Raw genomic sequence first — 18775 nt, forward strand, 5'->3', positions numbered from 1 at the left:
GCTTAGTTTTGAATATTTATATGGAATTTTACCACTAAAGGGAAATTTTAGTAGCTGAGCATAAAAAGAAGAGGAGCATAACGCATCTGAAGGTCATAAACGATATTAATTTAGGAACATAAACATTACTGTATGTACATAAACTGTACTGTGTATGGCTGGTCTTGATAGTGTAGTGGTTTGATGGGTTTACTGAGACAATTATCAATTGTAGCAGTAATCACGAGGTTGTTCGTTGGGGCTTTTAGAAAATCAATCGTCAGAACAACTAACAACGCACACACACGGGTTCAATACACGAGATACATTTATTAATATAAACTGTGCACCAAACATATACTAGTCTGCCTGGATACGAGCGGCAGACCTTACTGTGAGGGTTATCAATATACAAGGTATATAATCTCGAAGAGATGCAAACACAAAGAGATACACAACAGAGAATATATGTCAATATATATCGTTCGGTTACCAAATCGCTAATCAGTGTTATTACCCACTGTTACTCTAAACTCGGAAGTAAATACATTACTCATGAATTAAATTGATAACAACTTGTGTTGAGGTACAATTAAATTCTCGAGACGCAATGTAGAACATGGGGTTTACTTATCCACTGTTTGGATTTGGAATTTCCCGGCACGAACACCAAACCAGCTGACAGGCTCTGTTGCAGCGGTTGTCCAATGGGCGTTGTGTCGGCGTCCTCTGGCTACCGGCCAACCAGTCGAGGTGCAGCTCGGAGTAGGACGGGCGGAGGAATCTGACTGCGGCGCGCAGGGCAGTCGTTGCTCCGAGGGGATCTACCAGCAGTCCGGCTGGCTAGTAGAAAGTCTCTATGCACAGAGTGTGACCGCGAGTCCTCACAAGTCACTCTTTTGCCTGGGAAGAAGCTGGTTCGTTCCCGGTCCAGCGCTGCTTCTGAATAAGCTATTCAGGTTGTCGACGAGGGTCCAACTGTAGGCTGCCGTTGATCAAGCGGAGCATTCACGTTGGTAGAATTCTGAATACGTACGGGATCCTCGGCCTCGCGCTTAGAACAAAGTCCAAGTCCTTTTGCAGACAACAGCAGTTGTCACGTGATTGTCTCTGAGGATGCGCGAAAATGGCCAAGGAGAGCCCAGAACTGAGCTTGCGCTCCCTTTTTGATCAAGACCCAGATGTGTGCTGATTGGTTGAGAGTTTGGCGGGCATTGGAGACCCACGTGGTATTACCACGCCCTGCCAGTCCCTGATTGGTTGGTCAAGGTGAGATATAAGTCACTTACTCTTGACACTTAGAAATGCAGTCCAGATGTCCATTCGGCACTCCCTAGACAGATAGGCGCCAGTGGATGACCATTGATCATTATAGCCAGGCTTAGCTAATTGCATCCCCGTCTGGGAGCTTGCTTCTTATCAAAAGAAAAACATCTTAAATCAGCTTGCATGAATTCTTTCTCTGTGGCTGCACCACAGAGATGGAGGGTGAGATGGGGCCTCCTTTAGGAGCATACCAACGCTTAATTCTGTCTTATTAACAAGCATTGCCGCTACATATCCCCCCTTTTTGAAGGTCACGAGGTCCTGAGGCGTTGTTGCCTTCAAAACAAAAACAGAGTTAAGTGATGTTTGTTGTACCACGGTGGATTCTACCACCCAATATTCACATTACCTCTCGAGAATTTGTACAGGAAATAGTGTTGGAAAGAACGTTGCGTATACCTGCTCTCAGTTATAAGGTACCTAGGAATGAGGCATTGGGCATCATCATTAGCTCTAGACCTTAAACTTCCGGCAGTTCACTATCAGTATCGGATAGCTCTGCAGCAGGCAGACGTTTGGGAGTGGTTACCTGATTTCGGTGATAAACCATTGCTCCCTTTGTCTCATTCAAACTACCCCGCAAGGCTTTGATACAAGAGAACAGCATCCAACACATTACCCCAGCCATGATCCAGCTACCCAGCAGCAGTGTCAAGATGACCACGTTTATTGTTCCTAGCGCCCCAGAGGATCCACAACGACTGTGCTTGGGACCTACCAGTGTAGTTTTTAAGTTTGTGTCGTTAAGAACAAATTCGACTACCTGTACACCCTCAAGACTTACTGTCTCTTGGATTCTCTCATCCAAGTCAATGCCGTGTCCTCTGAAAGCGTCCACAATCTCGAGTTCCGTTTCGTATAGTTCTGACTCCAGGTGATACAGTGCTAAATCGTTGAGATGCACTATCGCTCCTTCAGGAACTTGTAGAAAAACTGTTTGGTTGGGTAGCTGCACTTCGGTAGCTGTATCATGCCTGTCATATGTTATTGTAACCGTTAACTGTGGTGTGCTGACCAGCCATTTCTTTCCCACCTGCTCAACCTGGGGTTCGTTAACCTCACTTTTGCTCGTCACTGTGGCTTTACACTTTTCAGTGGCAGCCCCCTTTCTGATACCACACAACCTCTGAGTTGTGTCCCTAAGGAATGGCTTACTTGGGCATACCCAGTGGATATCCTTGGTTGATATACACAGTTCCAGGTTTGGAACAAGATACAAATTTGGATCATCCTCCTGGTAAGCTACGAGCGGTGGGGTGGTCAACTTCACATGCATGTCCCCCCTCCAGAAGCCAACGTTCGATATAGACTTGAGTCTATAGATATCCTTGCCACTCACGATGGGAAGGTTCAACAGGAAACCTATTTCCTTGGCTTCGGGGTTGACATGTATAGGAATGGCACTGCCTAGACTGTATGCAAAATGTACCTGTAATGGCTGCACCATCTCAGAAGTGGTTGTCCTAAGTACTTCTTCTACTAAGGACAGTGGAACCAAGTAAGTTGGAATCTGTCCCATGGCTAAGCTAGTTATCGTGGCACTAAGCTCCCTAAGCAAATCCTGCATCAGCATCCTGACCTGTTGCACGTAAGCATAATCCCACTGTAACACGTCGACAATCCTGCCCACGGTGTGGAGGGTGTTATTTAACACTGCTGCATGAAGGTTTACTGCTAATATTGTGCCCTGTAAGGTTTTCCCTAGGCTTTCCAGCCGCTGCTGCTGTTGATACAGCCTGTCCTGAATTTCTGGCATTTCCTTAAGTAACCCAGACACCTGCCTTCTCAGGGTGGTCAGGGTGACAGTGTAAGCAGCAAACAGACCAGCTGAAAATAGCGAGCCCACGGTGGAGGCCGCAGCAATCAGACCCCCCAAGAACCTTTTGGGGCGGCTGAGGCCTGTCATCTCCTCCTGGCTGACTGTTGCCTTCCTCAGCTCTCGGAGCATGTGTATAGTGTCTAGCTGGGCATGCCATACAGCATCCTTAGCCCACTGCCTGCCATGATGGGACACCCTACTGTTCATGTTGATGTGCTTCCGAAACACATCACTTGGGTCCAGCCGCACATACACTCGCTGAGTATATGTTCTGCAATTTGTTAACAACAATCCGGGAGCGTCCTGCAGGACTATGCCGGTAGGAGGACCGGGTTCCACAACTTCAAGGGGCTGTGTCGAAGCGATCCACAGCACTGTCAGGACCAGCCGTGGCAGTTTTAGGATTCCCATTCTGGAACACAGATGAGGCACATGGTACAGTTCCACTATAATTTTGAATATATTTTCCTAGGAGGACCTACACTACAGTACCTAACTACCTGCAGCTACAAAGGGGCACCCCCCTCTTGATCGGGTTTAGACTTTTAACCCTATTCTGTGTCCTCCGGCGCCATTTGAGGTGGGCGATACAACCGGAGGTGGTTGCGATGCACCCACTTATAGACCAGAGATTGCCTTCCTTTTTCAATCCGAATTCGATAAGCTACCGGTGATACCTTATCGACAATCTCGTGGGGTCCTGTCCAACTGGGTAAGAATTTCCGGGCCACCCCTGTGGGTTTGGCAAATTGGAAGTACAGGACCTTGTCTCCTACTTGGAGTTCCTGGTTAACTGCCTTTCGGTCATAGTATGCTTTCCTACCCTCTGCACTCCTTCCCAGATTGTTCTGGGCAAAAGCAAAGGTTGCCTGCAGATGTGCTCGCTGACACATACTGATGGGCCGTAGCAGCCCCCATCGTGCTCAGGTCCTCCACCCCATAAAGACAGTGTAGGGGAAGAGTCATCTTCCGACCTGTCATCATCTCAAAAGGTGGGACCCCCGTAGAGCAATGGGGCGTGGCTCGGATGGCCATCAGAACCAGGGGCAGCTTAATGTCCCAGTCCCTACTGCTGGTGGAGACAAACTTTTTGAGCATACTAACCACCGTTCGGTTTGCCCTTTCTGCCTGGCCCGAGGATTGAGGGTGGTAGGAGATATGCAACTGGGCCTTGACCCCAAGCATATTCCACAGGGTTGCCATTACTGTAGCTGTGAAATGGGTTCCCTGATCCGAGTCCACGGTCAGGGGGAGTCCCCATCGACTGAACACATGGTTCACCAACAGCACTGCAGTTGTCTCTGCCGTGTCGTTGGGTGCTGGGAGGCACTCAATCCATTTTGTGAATGCACACGTAACCGTGAGGAAATATTTGTTCCCTCTGGATGACCTCACCAGCGGCCCCACCCAATCCATTTGTAGATTGGACCAGGGGAATGTCATGCCCTTTTTCTGGAGTGGTGCACGGTGCAAGGGCCGTGATGGTTGGAACTGGCTACACGTCAGACACCCCTTTACATACGCGGCGATGTCTTGGCCCATGTGAGGCCAGAATGCCACCTGCTGGATAGTGTCGTACGTGGCCTTGATTCCCCGGTGACCCCCACAGGGCTCGTCATGAGCGTGTTGGATCATGACCCCCCGATGGCAGCGGGGAACTACCCACTTTGGGACACCTTGTGCAACTGGTACACAAACCAACAACCCCTTTATAATTTTTAGGTTGTCTTTCACCTCTGCCAGCTCCTTCAGCTCTGGAGACTGGCTCAGCACCTGCTCCGAAAGAGGTTGACGCACTGGGTCAGCGATATGCTGATACATTAGCCCAATTGCTGGGTCCTGTTTCTGCATTTCCGCAAGATCGGTGTTAAAACCCTGTGACCCAAGCACTACAGATTGAGGGTCAGCTCCGACATCCTGTCTAGCCCTGCTTCGGGTGACCGCCTTGACCTCAGCCACGGTTTCTGGGAGTAGCCATTCCTGCTGGAACTGCCAGGGTTCACCCTCTAAGGCGCCAGATTTAGCCAGCCGGTCAGCCTCATCATTCCCGTCTTTGTCGGGTCTCTTCACCTGGGAGTGTCCCTTCACCTTCCTCCAGTAAACCATCATTCCAGCCTCGGTCGTGAGCTTGTCACTGGCCAGGAACAACTCTTTGTTCTTTACTTCCTTGCCCCGGGCATTTTTCATGCCGTTACCCTTCCAATACGGAAGATGGGACACGAAGCTATGTCGGGCGTAGTTCGAGTCACTACAGATGACAAATTGTTTAAGGCCATTTGTCAGGGCCTGCTGGAGGGTGATCAGCACCCCAGCTACTTCCGCATACTGACTAGTCTTTGGTCCTAGCTTATAGCGGGTCGGCCCACAGGGAGTATTGTCTTGCCAGACTACTCCTACCCCTGCTAGCACCTGCTGTTTGTGGCGAAAAGAGCAACCGTCAACATAGGCCATGGGTAAGCCCTGGCCCACGTTTTCATCGTAGTACCGGTGATTGTTCGGTAGCTCAGCAGCGGGAATTGTTTCTGGAGCTTCCATGTCAGTGTCACAGCCGTGACACACTTGGCCCAAAGCCAGGCCCTGTCCCAGGTACATTTTCTTGCTCTGTGCATAACGTACCTCTATCTCATAGCCTTGTAGGGCCATCATCCATGCCACAATCCTGCTATTTGACACCCTGCCCGCTTTCAGTCTCTGGCTATGCAGGAATGTCACAGGTTGGTGGCAGGTTTCGATGATGATCTTTTGTCCCCCTACATAACTACGGAAGTGTTCTACCGACCAGACCGTAGACAACAGGGCCTTCTCGCAGTCCAAGAACTTTTGCTCCACTGGGTTCAGGGCTCGACTGGCATACGCCACCACCCTTCGCTCTTGGTCATATTCCTGACTCAGAGCAGCCCCAAGGCAGTGCTCTGAGAACCCTGCTTCAAGGTAGAAGACCTTATTTTTGTCAGGGTAGGCCAAGCACGGCGCACTACCGAGTCTGCGCTTCAGCTCCATCACAGCCTGTTCTGAGGAAGGTCCCCACTCAAAGGGCACGTCTTTCTGCAGCAGCTTGTGGAGGGGCCTTGCTATTTCAGCGTAATCCTCAATGAACTGCCGGGAATAATTACATACTCCCAGAAAGCTGCGCAGTTCAGACAGGTTAGTGGGCGACTTCATATTCTGGATAGCTTGGACTCTGCTGGACTGTGGCTGTATGCCTTGGGCTCCAACCAATAGTCCCACGTACTCCACTTGGGTCCTACACCACTGTCCCTTAGCCAGAGACAGTTTGGCCCCTGCACGGGAGAGCTGGGTCAACACATGCCTGATCTCGGCCAGCATCCATCCTCTGTCCCTTCTTTAGGACAAGGCGTACCGGAAACCCTGCTGTTGACGCAGGAACGATCAGGTCCGATTCGTTTACTACCTGGCAGGCCTGAGGAATCGTCTGACCTGACCGAATGTTCTCGAGGTCGCCGCTTAGAGAGTGGGCATCTGGGTTCACCCGTGTCCACAGCACACTGTTTACTGTGTCCAGCTGGGCGCCCAGTCGAACCAACAGGTCTGCACCAATACAGACCGAATGGGTCAGCTGAGGTGCTACCTGGAAGTAGTGAGCAAACTTCCTTTTTCCGATGGAGATGGAAGCTGCACAGCTTCCTTTGCTCCAAATGGACCTATGAGGTGGGGGTGCCCACCACAGACCCTGTGATTGCGTCACCAGGGTCACCTGACGGCTTCGCGACAGGTCCTCGAACAGACCTTCACTGATTATGGACTTCTCAGAGCTGAGGCTGAGAATTACATCATCAACCTGCACTTCTGCCACCTGGACCCCTCCCACCACCATGGGGTGGTAGTCCTTGTCCCCCTGAGGTACCAGGGCGCACAGAAAGGACTCCCATTCATTACCGGACAGGGAGATCCACTCTTCTTCAGGGATGAAAAAGGGGTGTGCTTTACCTGGCGGGTCAAGCAGCTGCTCGGAGCACTGCTCCTGTAGTTGGGAGACCGTGGGAGTGCTGGCCTGGGCAGGACTTCCCTGTAGTTTTGGAAAGCAAGAAGAGACATTTATTTCTCGTCCAGAGGAACCAGGAGAATCCTCCAACTCAGCTATGGTGTTCAGTGGGCACTGTGTGATCACAGCATAACCACTGAACCCCCCTTTTTGCTGTACGACAGGCTTAGGGTGCTTGACCTGAGCCCACAATTTTCCACGCTGGCAGTCCACCAGAGGCTCCAGCCTGTCAAGCAGGTCTTGGCCAATGAGTAGTGGCTCTGTTTTAAACCTAGAGATGTAAACAGGATGCACCACGTTCATTGGCCCGAACCTAAGTGCCACCCACACTCGGTGTGTGATCCTGGCATGATCCTGGGTATAGCTGGAAATATCTATCTTACACGGTTCTACCTTAAGTCTGATGCCTTTTCCTTTCGCTACTCGTTTGAGCTCGCTGAGTAGATCGGCTGACATCAAACTAATTTCAGCCCCAGTGTCAACCAGTGCTTCTCTATCTAAGACGTTTTCAAGAGAAACCTTGATATAAATACGCCTTGCTTTGCCTTTCTGGCTGAGATTCCCTAAGAATTGTTGGAAGCCTGCCTTTTCTTTGACTTCAGGGGCGGGGTCAGCGCCCAACTCAGAGTCACAGCCTTCTTCCAGGCAGGAACCCTCCCACCCAATCAGATAGACTGAGGGAGGGGTTTGGGATGGATCCCCGCCTCCTCCAGTGAGAAGGGGCGTGGTCCCACTAAGCTCATTCACGCTTCCGGCATTCAGTGCGGAAGGTTTACCCTGTCCTGATCTCTCAAGCAGGGCTTGTTCAAGCCTGTCCAGGCGGGTTGCAGTCGACTCCCTTCGTCCAGCCTTCTGATAGGCTCTGCCTGTGCCCTTGCCTTCCCCGTAGCGCTCACGGCGGCTCTGACGCTTAGTGCGGTCCTGCCTGCCTATTTTGCGCCGGGGCTTAGCGGGCTCAGGAACCTCAGCTCCCTCGAGCTGAGGCGAGTCGTCAACCCTGCTGGCTTTAGTGGCGAACACGGCCGTTTTAGCAGGTTTTCGCTCTGAGGAAGCAGAGACTTCAGCTCCCCAGGCTTTTTGAGCCAACCTTCTAATGTCAGCCATTTTCATCGCTTTTGCATCAGTGTGCATCACAATCATTTTCCTGATTGAGGGATGCAGATTAGCAATGAATAAACCTTTGAAATTCACGTTCTCTTCGCAACCCTCTTCATTCCGCCCTGCAAAATAAGTGCGCCTAAGCCTCTCATAATAGTCGCGAGGGGCTTCAGCTTTTTCGTGTTTAATATGGTGCGCAGCGGCCACGGCAGCTATGGGATCGATAAAAGCCGAAAATTCTCCGATCATTGCCTGACACAGCTCCTCAAAGCTATTACAGACCTCCGGTCCTTGTCTAGACATCCACTCGTGGACCGCTCGGCTAGTAGTTTTCCTTACTAACATAGCCTTTTCCTGTTCGGACGCTCCGGGCATAAACTGCAAAGTATGTCTCGGCTCATCGATGTAGGTTTCCACATTATTCCCTGACACTGACGGGTCAAACCTTTCTACATCTTTGGCTAACTGCCTCAGGGAGTGGAGGTTAATTTTTACGGTTTCTCCGCGGGCAGGGGGACGGCCGTGATCAGGAGCAGGGGGTCTATGCCTGAATTGCATCGCCCTTGCGTCTCGCGCAGGACTCGGCGATCTCCCCCATGCCGATCCGACCACAGACCCTGGCCGGGAGAAACCTCCTCCCGGCGCGCTGGGTGAGCGCTCCGGGCTGCTAGGTGGGCTGGCATGCAAGTGGGATCTAGCCTGTTTTGCTTCCAGTACGGCAGCATCTAACTCCTTTTGCCTTTCCTGGCTGAGCTCATTTAAACGCTCAATTTCTTTTTCTTTTTCTTTCAAGCTCGCTTCCAGGTCTCTCCTAGCTACCTCAGCCGCAGTTTCTCTAGCAGACAGGTCATCTAATTTACCTAAAACTTCCCTGAGTCTGTCTTCACTTTCCTCATTTTTCACTCTCTTTTCTCTGATTATATCCAACAACTCAACTCGCTCCGCCTTATATCTTTCTAGCTTTCCCTGAAGCTTTTGAAACTTTGTCAGCTCGGACAAAGACAGTTCCAGCTGTTTAGCTAGATTTAAGGCGAAACTCGATAGGACCTGAACTGCGTTCACGGACCCTCCTGTGTTAAGCTGGTTCGCTACCTTAGCTACTAAATCTACTTGCAGCTTCTCAATATCATCAAAGTTCAACTTTTCGATACCGCTCCAGTAACCAGGATTGTCGTCGCTAGAAATAGTACTTATAAGCGACTCCACTTCAGACATTTTAGCAGCCATTGTCATTACGTCAGAGAAACTTTAAGAGTATTACTTTTTTTTCTTTTACCAAAATACAGTATGGAATCTAAACACCCGAGCAGATGGATTTCCAATCAGTACACGTTACACTAAACGCTAGAAAACAGGGGGATTTCTTTACGCAGTTATCAGCACACCCGGTATTCGCGTATAGAAGCCGCGGTGCTGTGCTGAACTTGAACTCACAGCAATATCAGTTATTCTGTGCGATTGATTCTCATTTCATTCTAAACTCGCCCACCCAGGGACGCCATTAAATGTAGTGGTTTGATGGGTTTACTGAGACAATTATCAATTGTAGCAGTAATCACGAGGTTGTTCGTTGGGGCTTTTAGAAAATCAATCGTCAGAACAACTAACAACGCACACACACGGGTTCAATACACGAGATACATTTATTAATATAAACTGTGCACCAAACATATACTAGTCTGCCTGGATACGAGCGGCAGACCTTACTGTGAGGGTTATCAATATACAAGGTATATAATCTCGAAGAGATGCAAACACAAAGAGATACACAACAGAGAATATATGTCAATATATATCGTTCGGTTACCAAATCGCTAATCAGTGTTATTACCCACTGTTACTCTAAACTCGGAAGTAAATACATTACTCATGAATTAAATTGATAACAACTTGTGTTGAGGTACAATTAAATTCTCGAGACGCAATGTAGAACATGGGGTTTACTTATCCACTGTGTTTGGATTTGGAATTTCCCGGCACGAACACCAAACCAGCTGACAGGCTCTGTTGCAGCGGTTGTCCAATGGGCGTTGTGTCGGCGTCCTCTGGCTACCGGCCAACCAGTCGAGGTGCAGCTCGGAGTAGGACGGGCGGAGGAATCTGACTGCGGCGCGCAGGGCAGTCGTTGCTCCGAAGGGATCTACCAGCAGTCCGGCTGGCTAGTAGAAAGTCTCTATGCACAGAGTGTGACCGCGAGTCCTCACAAGTCACTCTTTTGCCTGGGAAGAAGCTGGTTCGTTCCCGGTCCAGCGCTGCTTCTGAATAAGCTATTCAGGTTGTCGACGAGGGTCCAACTGTAGGCTGCCGTTGATCAAGCGGAGCATTCACGTTGGTAGAATTCTGAATACGTACGGGATCCTCGGCCTCGCGCTTAGAACAAAGTCCAAGTCCTTTTGCAGACAACAGCAGTTGTCACGTGATTGTCTCTGAGGATGCGTGAAAATGGCCAAGGAGAGCCCAGAACTGAGCTTGCGCTCCCTTTTTGATCAAGACCCAGATGTGTGCTGATTGGTTGAGAGTTTGGCGGGCATTGGAGACCCACGTGGTATTACCACGCCCTGCCAGTCCCTGATTGGTTGGTCAAGGTGAGATATAAGTCACTTACTCTTGACACTTAGAAATGCAGTCCAGATGTCCATTCGGCACTCCCTAGACAGATAGGCGCCAGTGGATGACCATTGATCATGATAGCCAGGCTTAGCTAATTGCATCCCCGTCTGGGAGCTTGCTTGTTATCAAAAGAAAAACATCTTAAATCAGCTTGCATGAATTCTTTCTCTGTGGCTGCACCACAGAGATGGAGGGTGAGATGGGGCCTCCTTTAGGAGCATACCAACGCTTAATTCTGTCTTATTAACAAGCATTGCCACTACAATAGTTTAAAGAAAAAATACACACCAGTCTTCCATTTCTCCCTAAACATTTTAAGCATGAAATTTTTATGAAACGGTACCCAAATATGTGATTGCTGTATAGAATGAATTTTAATTTTTAAAAATTATTTAACACGAAAATTAAGCTGTTTACATCTTCCGCCTGAGAACAGTCACCCGTTGCTACCCAACGCAGAAACACAGCCACTAACTAGCAAAGAGAGGACATTAGCTAGCCAATATGATAAAGAAATAAATAATTATTTTGTTTATTTCTTTTGCACATTTATTTGAACATTTCCATCGATTGTACAAGCACTTGGAAACTGTCCAATCCCTAGTTCATCAAGCATTTACCGGTCTGGTGCCGGTCTGTGTCTTCTAGGATATAATGCCAGCGAACTCTTGTTTTTATGTCCACTATAACTACGCTGGGCAAACGTTCCGAGGTCAAATTCTTCCAGCACGGGGGTACCTTTAATGCGGAGACGACGGCACCGAATTTTTTTGGCGCGCCTTCTCTTTAAAGCCCTGGCCAAATATGAAGACAGTACGTACAGTTATAATTCAAACGGAATTAAAAACTACACATCCCAGTTACCACGGTGGTGCTTGTGATCATTGCGTTTAACCAACGAAACAGGGCGAAAAATCAGTCACATGACTTTGGGGCAGAGTTTCGAAAGCTTAACCTATCAGCAACAAAGCGAAATTTACACGATAGACTACCTCAAACTGTCAGTTACACGACTGTGTATGTCGCTTAAGCCACTCCTATTTGGCATTTTAGTTATGGAGGCAAGAAGACGCCCCCCCCCCCCCTCTCTGGGTGTCTGATTTGCCGCCATCTTTAACTGTTCGGTGTCCGAATCGGAGTAGCTACGCGTACGAAATAAAGTTAATCCCAACTACAAAACATATATTTTTGTGGTAAGAGGGCGCAAAACATCAGTATTTACTGCTATTAATTACTGTTCGATTTATAGTTGAAATCTGAGCCTAGATATAAATTTAGATATAAAGTTAAAATCTCGACAAAGCAATGTAGGAAATACAGAGAAAATAAATCCTTTCTGACATCTAAAATCAGTTTCGATCAAGGTCTCTAAAACGAACAAGAAAAAGAGGATTTTCGGAGGGCAATTTATATAGATTTCGGAGGGCTGTGTTTATATAGAATAACTGATTTATGAGCAATCTAATTTCTTGTTCGTTTAAAACAGTGAAATGTCAGCTGCAAAAGATCGCACCAGAAACAGCACTCTCTCTGCCTGTCATAGACGTTCAGGAAAGGCTGAATGAAGTCATGTCAAGTACAATAATTCGGTGATCAATAATAACAGTTGTAGGACAGTATATAAGGAGGATAAGGATTTTGAAGTTGACTCGAAATCTGATAGGTAACCAGTGCAAGGACTTGAAAACAGGTGTAATGCATCCCTGATAGGATTCTTGCTGTCATATTCTGAACATATTGAAGATTGCTCAGTGTGGATTTAATTTCCCCAGTGAACAGGATGTGCATTTATTAATTCTAGAAAAAAAGCTTTTCTTGATTTCTCTAGTTCCCTTTAAAATAAACTATTATTCCGCAATGCAGAGTATTACATGGCCAGTATTTACACATGATATTTGTGATTTAAAGAAATTAACACAAGCAGCTTTTGGAGATTTAAGTGTTGGCTGAGTTATTGCAGGATAAAAGACTAGAGATGTTGGCAAGAAGAAGATAATTTGGGGAAAGCTGAGGAATACACTTATAACAAGAACACTTCCTAATGGGGTTAGGCATACTTTTGATGAAGATGATGAAGTTAACAGACTATATGTTTACATAGATACTGAAATAAGGATTGTATTTTAGATTATGTGTAGTTGCTGGCATTGAACTGTGTGTTGGATGCACATGAATTGAAGGAATGGGCAAACATAGCTGATGCGGATCCACAGAGCCAGCATATTAAGATGTTTATAATTAGAGGCAATTTGTTTAAATAACTAGGTATGGATACTGATGTGCAAGAGAGGTGGAAAGGCTGTTTCCTTAAGCCAGCACTATAAAATATTTTATTCTCAGTGAGATGCTGCCATTTCATCGTGGGTTTCTAACACTGTGTATAGTTCCATCCACACAGTGCCTTTACTTCCATCCATTTCTAATCTCTTTATCCAGTACAGAGGATTTGGAGCCTATCCCAGTAAGCAACGGACACAAGGCAGAATACACCCTGGACATAGCGCCAGTCCATCACAGGACAGACAGACACAAACACACACACACCAGGGCCAGTTTTCCCATAAACCAATTAACTTACCAGTATGTTTCGGAGTGCGAGAGGGAGTCATATCACACATATGGAGAAAAACCATGTAACCCAGAGAGAACATGTAAACCCCACACACACAGGATGGCAGAAATTGAACCTAAGACCCCAGTGCTGCAAGATAGCAATGCTAACCACTTCGCCACCATTATAAATGGATGGGTATCTTAGTTATCTTTCTGGTTCACAGGTTTGCATGCATAATTTAATTTTGAAAGCCACTGAGACATCAGGTACTACTGTTGTATTTATGAAAAAGAAACAAAACAAAAAACATACTAACAACTGTGCCATCCTACTCCTTAGTTAATACATTTTATTATTCATAAACAGTTAACATTGTTAGCAAAATATTTTGAATTATATTTAACCCTATTTTTTCTTTAGTTTTGTATTTAACTTATTATATGATAGTCAGACTTAATGTATATTTGAACAATGAAAATATATTTTTACAAGATGCGGGGGAAAGTGCAACAGCTTATTACAGTGCTAAATTTAATATTATTGATTGCTAATAGTTTATGCTAACACCTAACTTTCTTAATTAGATGTATTTAAAACAGTGAACTAAGTGTAACATACTATTCAGAAATACAATCGAAAATAGTTTTGTGGTGTTTGTATGGATGAAACGTTTCTAAAATGTATAACGTAACAAAATTAAAGACGATTAAAATCTGTAATCTTTCCACTTGTAATGTCATTAGACAGAACAACACGTTTCTGGTTTGTTTTAATTAGTATTAGTTAGTAGTTAGTAGTTTTAATTTAATTAGTATTGCAATTCGCACTGATTCCCTTGCGAAGATATGGACTTAAGAATATTCGTGCCTGGTCAAAAAATGGCATTAAGCACTTAAAATTAATATGGTTAATAATAGTAAACTGTAACATGCTGTAACAAGATCGGTTAAACTGCGAAGAAAATGCTTTCAGAGGAAATGTTTCAGGTGTGAAGAACATAGATCTCCAATGCAATTTCAACCAAACCTGTTCGCACACACCCTGCCCCCACTACCATTAGAATATACACAAAGCACTGAAATCTTTCGAGCTAATGATCAGGTGACCCGAGAGAGAGCGAGAGAAACACCAAGGGGTGCGGAACCAGGGAACTATTTACATGGAAAACGGGCGATCTCCCCAGACTGTCCGCCCGTATCACTGTTACCTGGATACCTCTTTATTTAGAACTCACAAACACTGATTTTTAGTTTCGAAGGATTCAAGTAGGGTTTTAGATGAAAGGCAGCGACCTTAATCAAGCCCAAATCATAATTGAACCCATTCAGAGCCTACATTACATTTTAGCGTTTCATTCTGAGCAGAAGACCCTCACACCTGAAGAAGGCTTGCGTTTTCTCTCTTCTCTTTTAAGCATGTGTACAATGTGTAATACAATTACAATGTGTAATTACAATGCTGTAATACAATTTGAATCGTATGAGGGTGGGGGGGGAGGTGTCTTTCGCTGGAAATCTCGCCTGCTTCTACTTTACGAGCACAACCCCCTCTCTGCCGGAGTGCTGGCTGTGACGAATTAAACCGGTTTCACAGGTTTCAATCACAGACCATGTGACATGGGAGTCAGGAAACTAACACACAGCGCCACCGGATTTGATAACACTATATAAACGCTATAAAATAATGTGACTAGGCACAGAACAAGTTTACAGCACAGTACAATAATAAATGCTGACCATGACTTTAGAAGCATAAATTGCCTTACACTCAATTTAAACACAAGCTGTCTTTAGCCCTCTAAGCTGGTTCATACAGAAATGTAGAGATCCAGGCTCAGAACACACAGCTTCATTAGCGAATACATATGCAGGACAACTAGAGAAGACGTTTTACAGAGGATGGATTTTTAGAAACATCCCATCAGTGACATCACTGAAGTCAACTCCTAGGTACTGTAACTGTCGTGTGGATAGTTTCACAAGAATCAGACAAAGGTTTAAGCATCGCTTGTTCTAGATAAAACTGCAAAAAAAACAACAGCAACCCATAATGTACTTCTTTGCGGCTCTGTTTGCCCATATCATATAATCACAACGTGAAATCTAGAAAATAATATCACGTAACCAAAATCCGCAATATGGAAACAGAACCTGTGTAATTGTTGATAGATGATGTACTCGTAACATTTTTTCAAGACGAACTACAACATTTAAAAAATGACTTGTATGTACTTGATATCTCTAATCAATCCACGGGTCCCAGCCCAAAACGAAACTAAAACGCATACCGTTTCGCGCTTCTTATTAGTTGCTCAAAAGTAATTTGACCGTATGAAATGCATAATATAAACCTAGAAACATATACGTGAGCAGTACTTAAGCACTGTAGTATCGGTGTTAAGACATACCTCTCAAATACTGTAAATCAAGTTAAAAATATCTCAAGACCGATTCTGGTCATAATGAAACCATGTTTCGTGTATGTTTTCTTTAAAGTACCGAGACCAGCCATATACTCTATGTTTATGTTCCAAAATTAATATCGTTTATGGCCTTCACACGCATTGCAGTATGCTCCTATTCTTTTTATGCTCAGCTACTAAGATTTCCCTTCAGTGGTAAAATCAGATATGAATATTCAATACTTAAACGGGCACAGTTAAGACATTAAATATACATATACATACTGTATACAGTACAGTTTTCATACGGTAATATGTTTATGTTCCTAAATCAATCTCTTTTATGAGCATGTGAAAGGCATGGTGAATCGATTCTCAAAAATTACTGTACTTTGCATGATTGGAAACAAATGCGTGATTGCGAAATGCTGTGGTGTTACTTTTACAAAGACGGTCAATGAAAAAAAGAATGTTGACCAGGGCAATACTTTGAGTTTACACTTACAGCTTGTCCAAGGTCATTCATTATTAATACTATTAGTAATATCTTCGTTAAAGACTTTGATGGCCACAGCTCAAACATGAGAGGTTGAGCTTTATTAGCTCCACCTTGCGGAAATTCCGGATACTATTATTTTGCTTGTCGTATTATAGGAGAATTTACGGTAACTCGCGGTATTTACCGGTAGCTTGCGGTAGACTGCGTACAGCGTACCGCAAAATAATGCGGTATCGCCCGCGCATTTTGAATGGCTGCATCTGTAGGCTGCCAAAAGTCTCCGAAACCAAATTTTGATAGCAGAAAATTCTCACTCGTCCAGAAGTTCCCTTGGGACCCAACATCCAGCACAGAGTGGTAAAAAAGCGTCTTTTTTGGAGCCCCTTGCAGTGTGCATTGGTGGTTCAGTGGTAGAATTCTCGCCTGCCACGCGGGAGGCCCGGGTTCAATTCCCGGCCAATGCAGTGGCTTTTGCAGCGAGCGGCTCCATCACTTGCATCCCCTTTCAACTCGCAACTGAAAACCCACTAAAGCTTAGAAGGTGTGAGCCAGGTCAGTACCCGGATGAGGGTGACCTACAGGGAAAAGCAAAGCTTACAGCTGGAAGCGGTGTTAATGGAGCCAGCGGTGGGGTGCTCACCCTGAGGTCTGTGCGGGTCCCAATGCCCCAGTATAGTGACGGAGACGCTGTGTGGTAAAAAGGCGCCGTCTTTTGGATGAGATGTAAAACCGAGGTCATAGCTCTCTGTGGTCATTAGAAGTGACCACCAAAACCTTTGACAAAAGCTCTTGGTAATTGATGGTCTTCAATAATGCTTCTCCTTTAGGTACATTTGAAATCAGCTGAAAAATGCTGTGAAATGGGGGGGCACTTCAGGCCAGTGTAGGATTTGGGTTACAAGAACCATTAAACAGCACGAGAAAGCCCGTACACTGAATCGCAGGGCTTTCTATTCAAAGAAGGACAAAAGAAACTTCCCTGAATTCCATTTTTTGCAGCACAGAGAGAAAAGCAGGCACGAGGCCTGTTAGCTCAGTTGGTTAGAGCGTGGTGCTAATAACACCAAGGACGCGGGTTCGATCCCCGTTTGGGCCAGGTAGTCTCCTCCTCTCTTGCCAAAACCCGTTGCTTTCTTGCTGTGGTGAGATTGGTGGTAATTCAAAGACGCCACATACTGCCGACAGACGAGAGTGTTGTGGGAGAAGAGAGAAGTGATGGAAGATTGAAGAGTGTCCAAGGTGGAGCCAAGATGAAGTGTCACAATTGCCTAGGGGAGGATTTCAAATGTTTAAGATGGTAAAAATAACCGGAAGTGATCCCCCAGTCCGGCACAGTCTGACGTACTTCTGTCATATAAAGTGAAACTAGATGTCGAACTGGAGCCTCACTTATGTAAATTTGCAATATTTGCATAAGTGAGGCTCCAGTTATACATCTAGTTTCACTTTAAATGACAAAACTGAAGAGACTTAAAAGAGCTGGAGAGGATTTCTTACAACTTTTGAGCCGGCACAGTTTTCGAAAACGTTTTCTTCACGCTGCACTATTCAACACAGACAGCCAAGAGTCTCTAAAACAAAACGAATTGACAGATAGGAGAAAAGTCCCACTCGTCCTTAAGTTCCCAAAATCCAGCACTGAGCGTAAACAAAGTGTTCAAGTAGCGTGGGAATGCTACCCCTATTCCTAGCTGGAGTTTGAGCGTCTGGTTCAGAGTTTGCTCAAGAGTTTACCTTTCACAGATGCGCAAAGATGAATGTTGAGGGTGCACGCTTCAAGGCGCCTTACAGTGCAGGGAGTGATTAGAGACGATTCGTGACGTGTGCTCGTTCCCATATACCGTACGCCCCGGGTTGCAGTGCTAGGATGACGTCCAATACCGCTTCGGCACGTAACGGCATTATATTCAAGTGCAGGACATGAGGGTTTTATTTTGTTCGTTTTGTTCTGCTCTGCTTTGCTTTGTTTTGCTTTCCATGGCATTTGTAAGAGCGTCAATAAAAAGGCGATTCCTGCGTCTAACACGAATGTAAGAGCTATTTCAAGTGCGGCTTCTAAAATGCTTGTAGACATTTGTCTGTTGTTGATTGTTTTTTTGTGTCTAACAAAGTGCCATTTTCCTGTCCAGACGGGGAGACTTTATCATTCCCACATGAAGCAACCCTTAAGTCCTCTGAGGCGTGTCTGTCTGCAAGGTTTGTATTTTGGAAAGGTTTTTTTTTTTAACGGAGAACGACTTTGAAAAAGATTTCCGCCGGCGTCTCGCGATCCGTGTGAGATTGTAGCAAGAACATGGTGCGGCTTCTTAAATGCTTGTGGACATTTGTCTGTTGTTGATTGTTTCTTTGTGTCTAACAAAGTGCCATTTTCCTGTCCGGACGGGGAGACTTTATCATTCCCACATGAAGCCACCCTTAAGTCCTCTGAGGCGTGTCTGTCTGCAAGGCTTGTATTTTGAAAAGGTTTTTTTTTTAATGGAGAACGA

The 18775-nt window shown here is 45.9% G+C and overlaps 2 non-coding genes across 2 annotated transcripts; both read left to right on the forward strand.

Moving 5' to 3' along the window:
• The first annotated feature begins 16682 nt into the window (after window positions 1–16682).
• trnag-gcc (transfer RNA glycine (anticodon GCC)) lies at window positions 16683–16753 on the forward strand. Its single transcript has one exon. It is a non-coding gene; the product is annotated as a tRNA-Gly (tRNA).
• A 558-nt stretch (window positions 16754–17311) lies between these two features.
• trnai-aau (transfer RNA isoleucine (anticodon AAU)) lies at window positions 17312–17385 on the forward strand. The gene has a single exon. It is a non-coding gene; the product is annotated as a tRNA-Ile (tRNA).
• Window positions 17386–18775: the final 1390 nt, after the last annotated feature.

This window comes from Atractosteus spatula, unplaced genomic scaffold (assembly GCF_055471065.1).
Source record: "Atractosteus spatula isolate fAtrSpa1 unplaced genomic scaffold, fAtrSpa1.hap1 Scaffold_81, whole genome shotgun sequence".
Lineage (NCBI taxonomy): Eukaryota > Metazoa > Chordata > Actinopteri > Semionotiformes > Lepisosteidae > Atractosteus > Atractosteus spatula.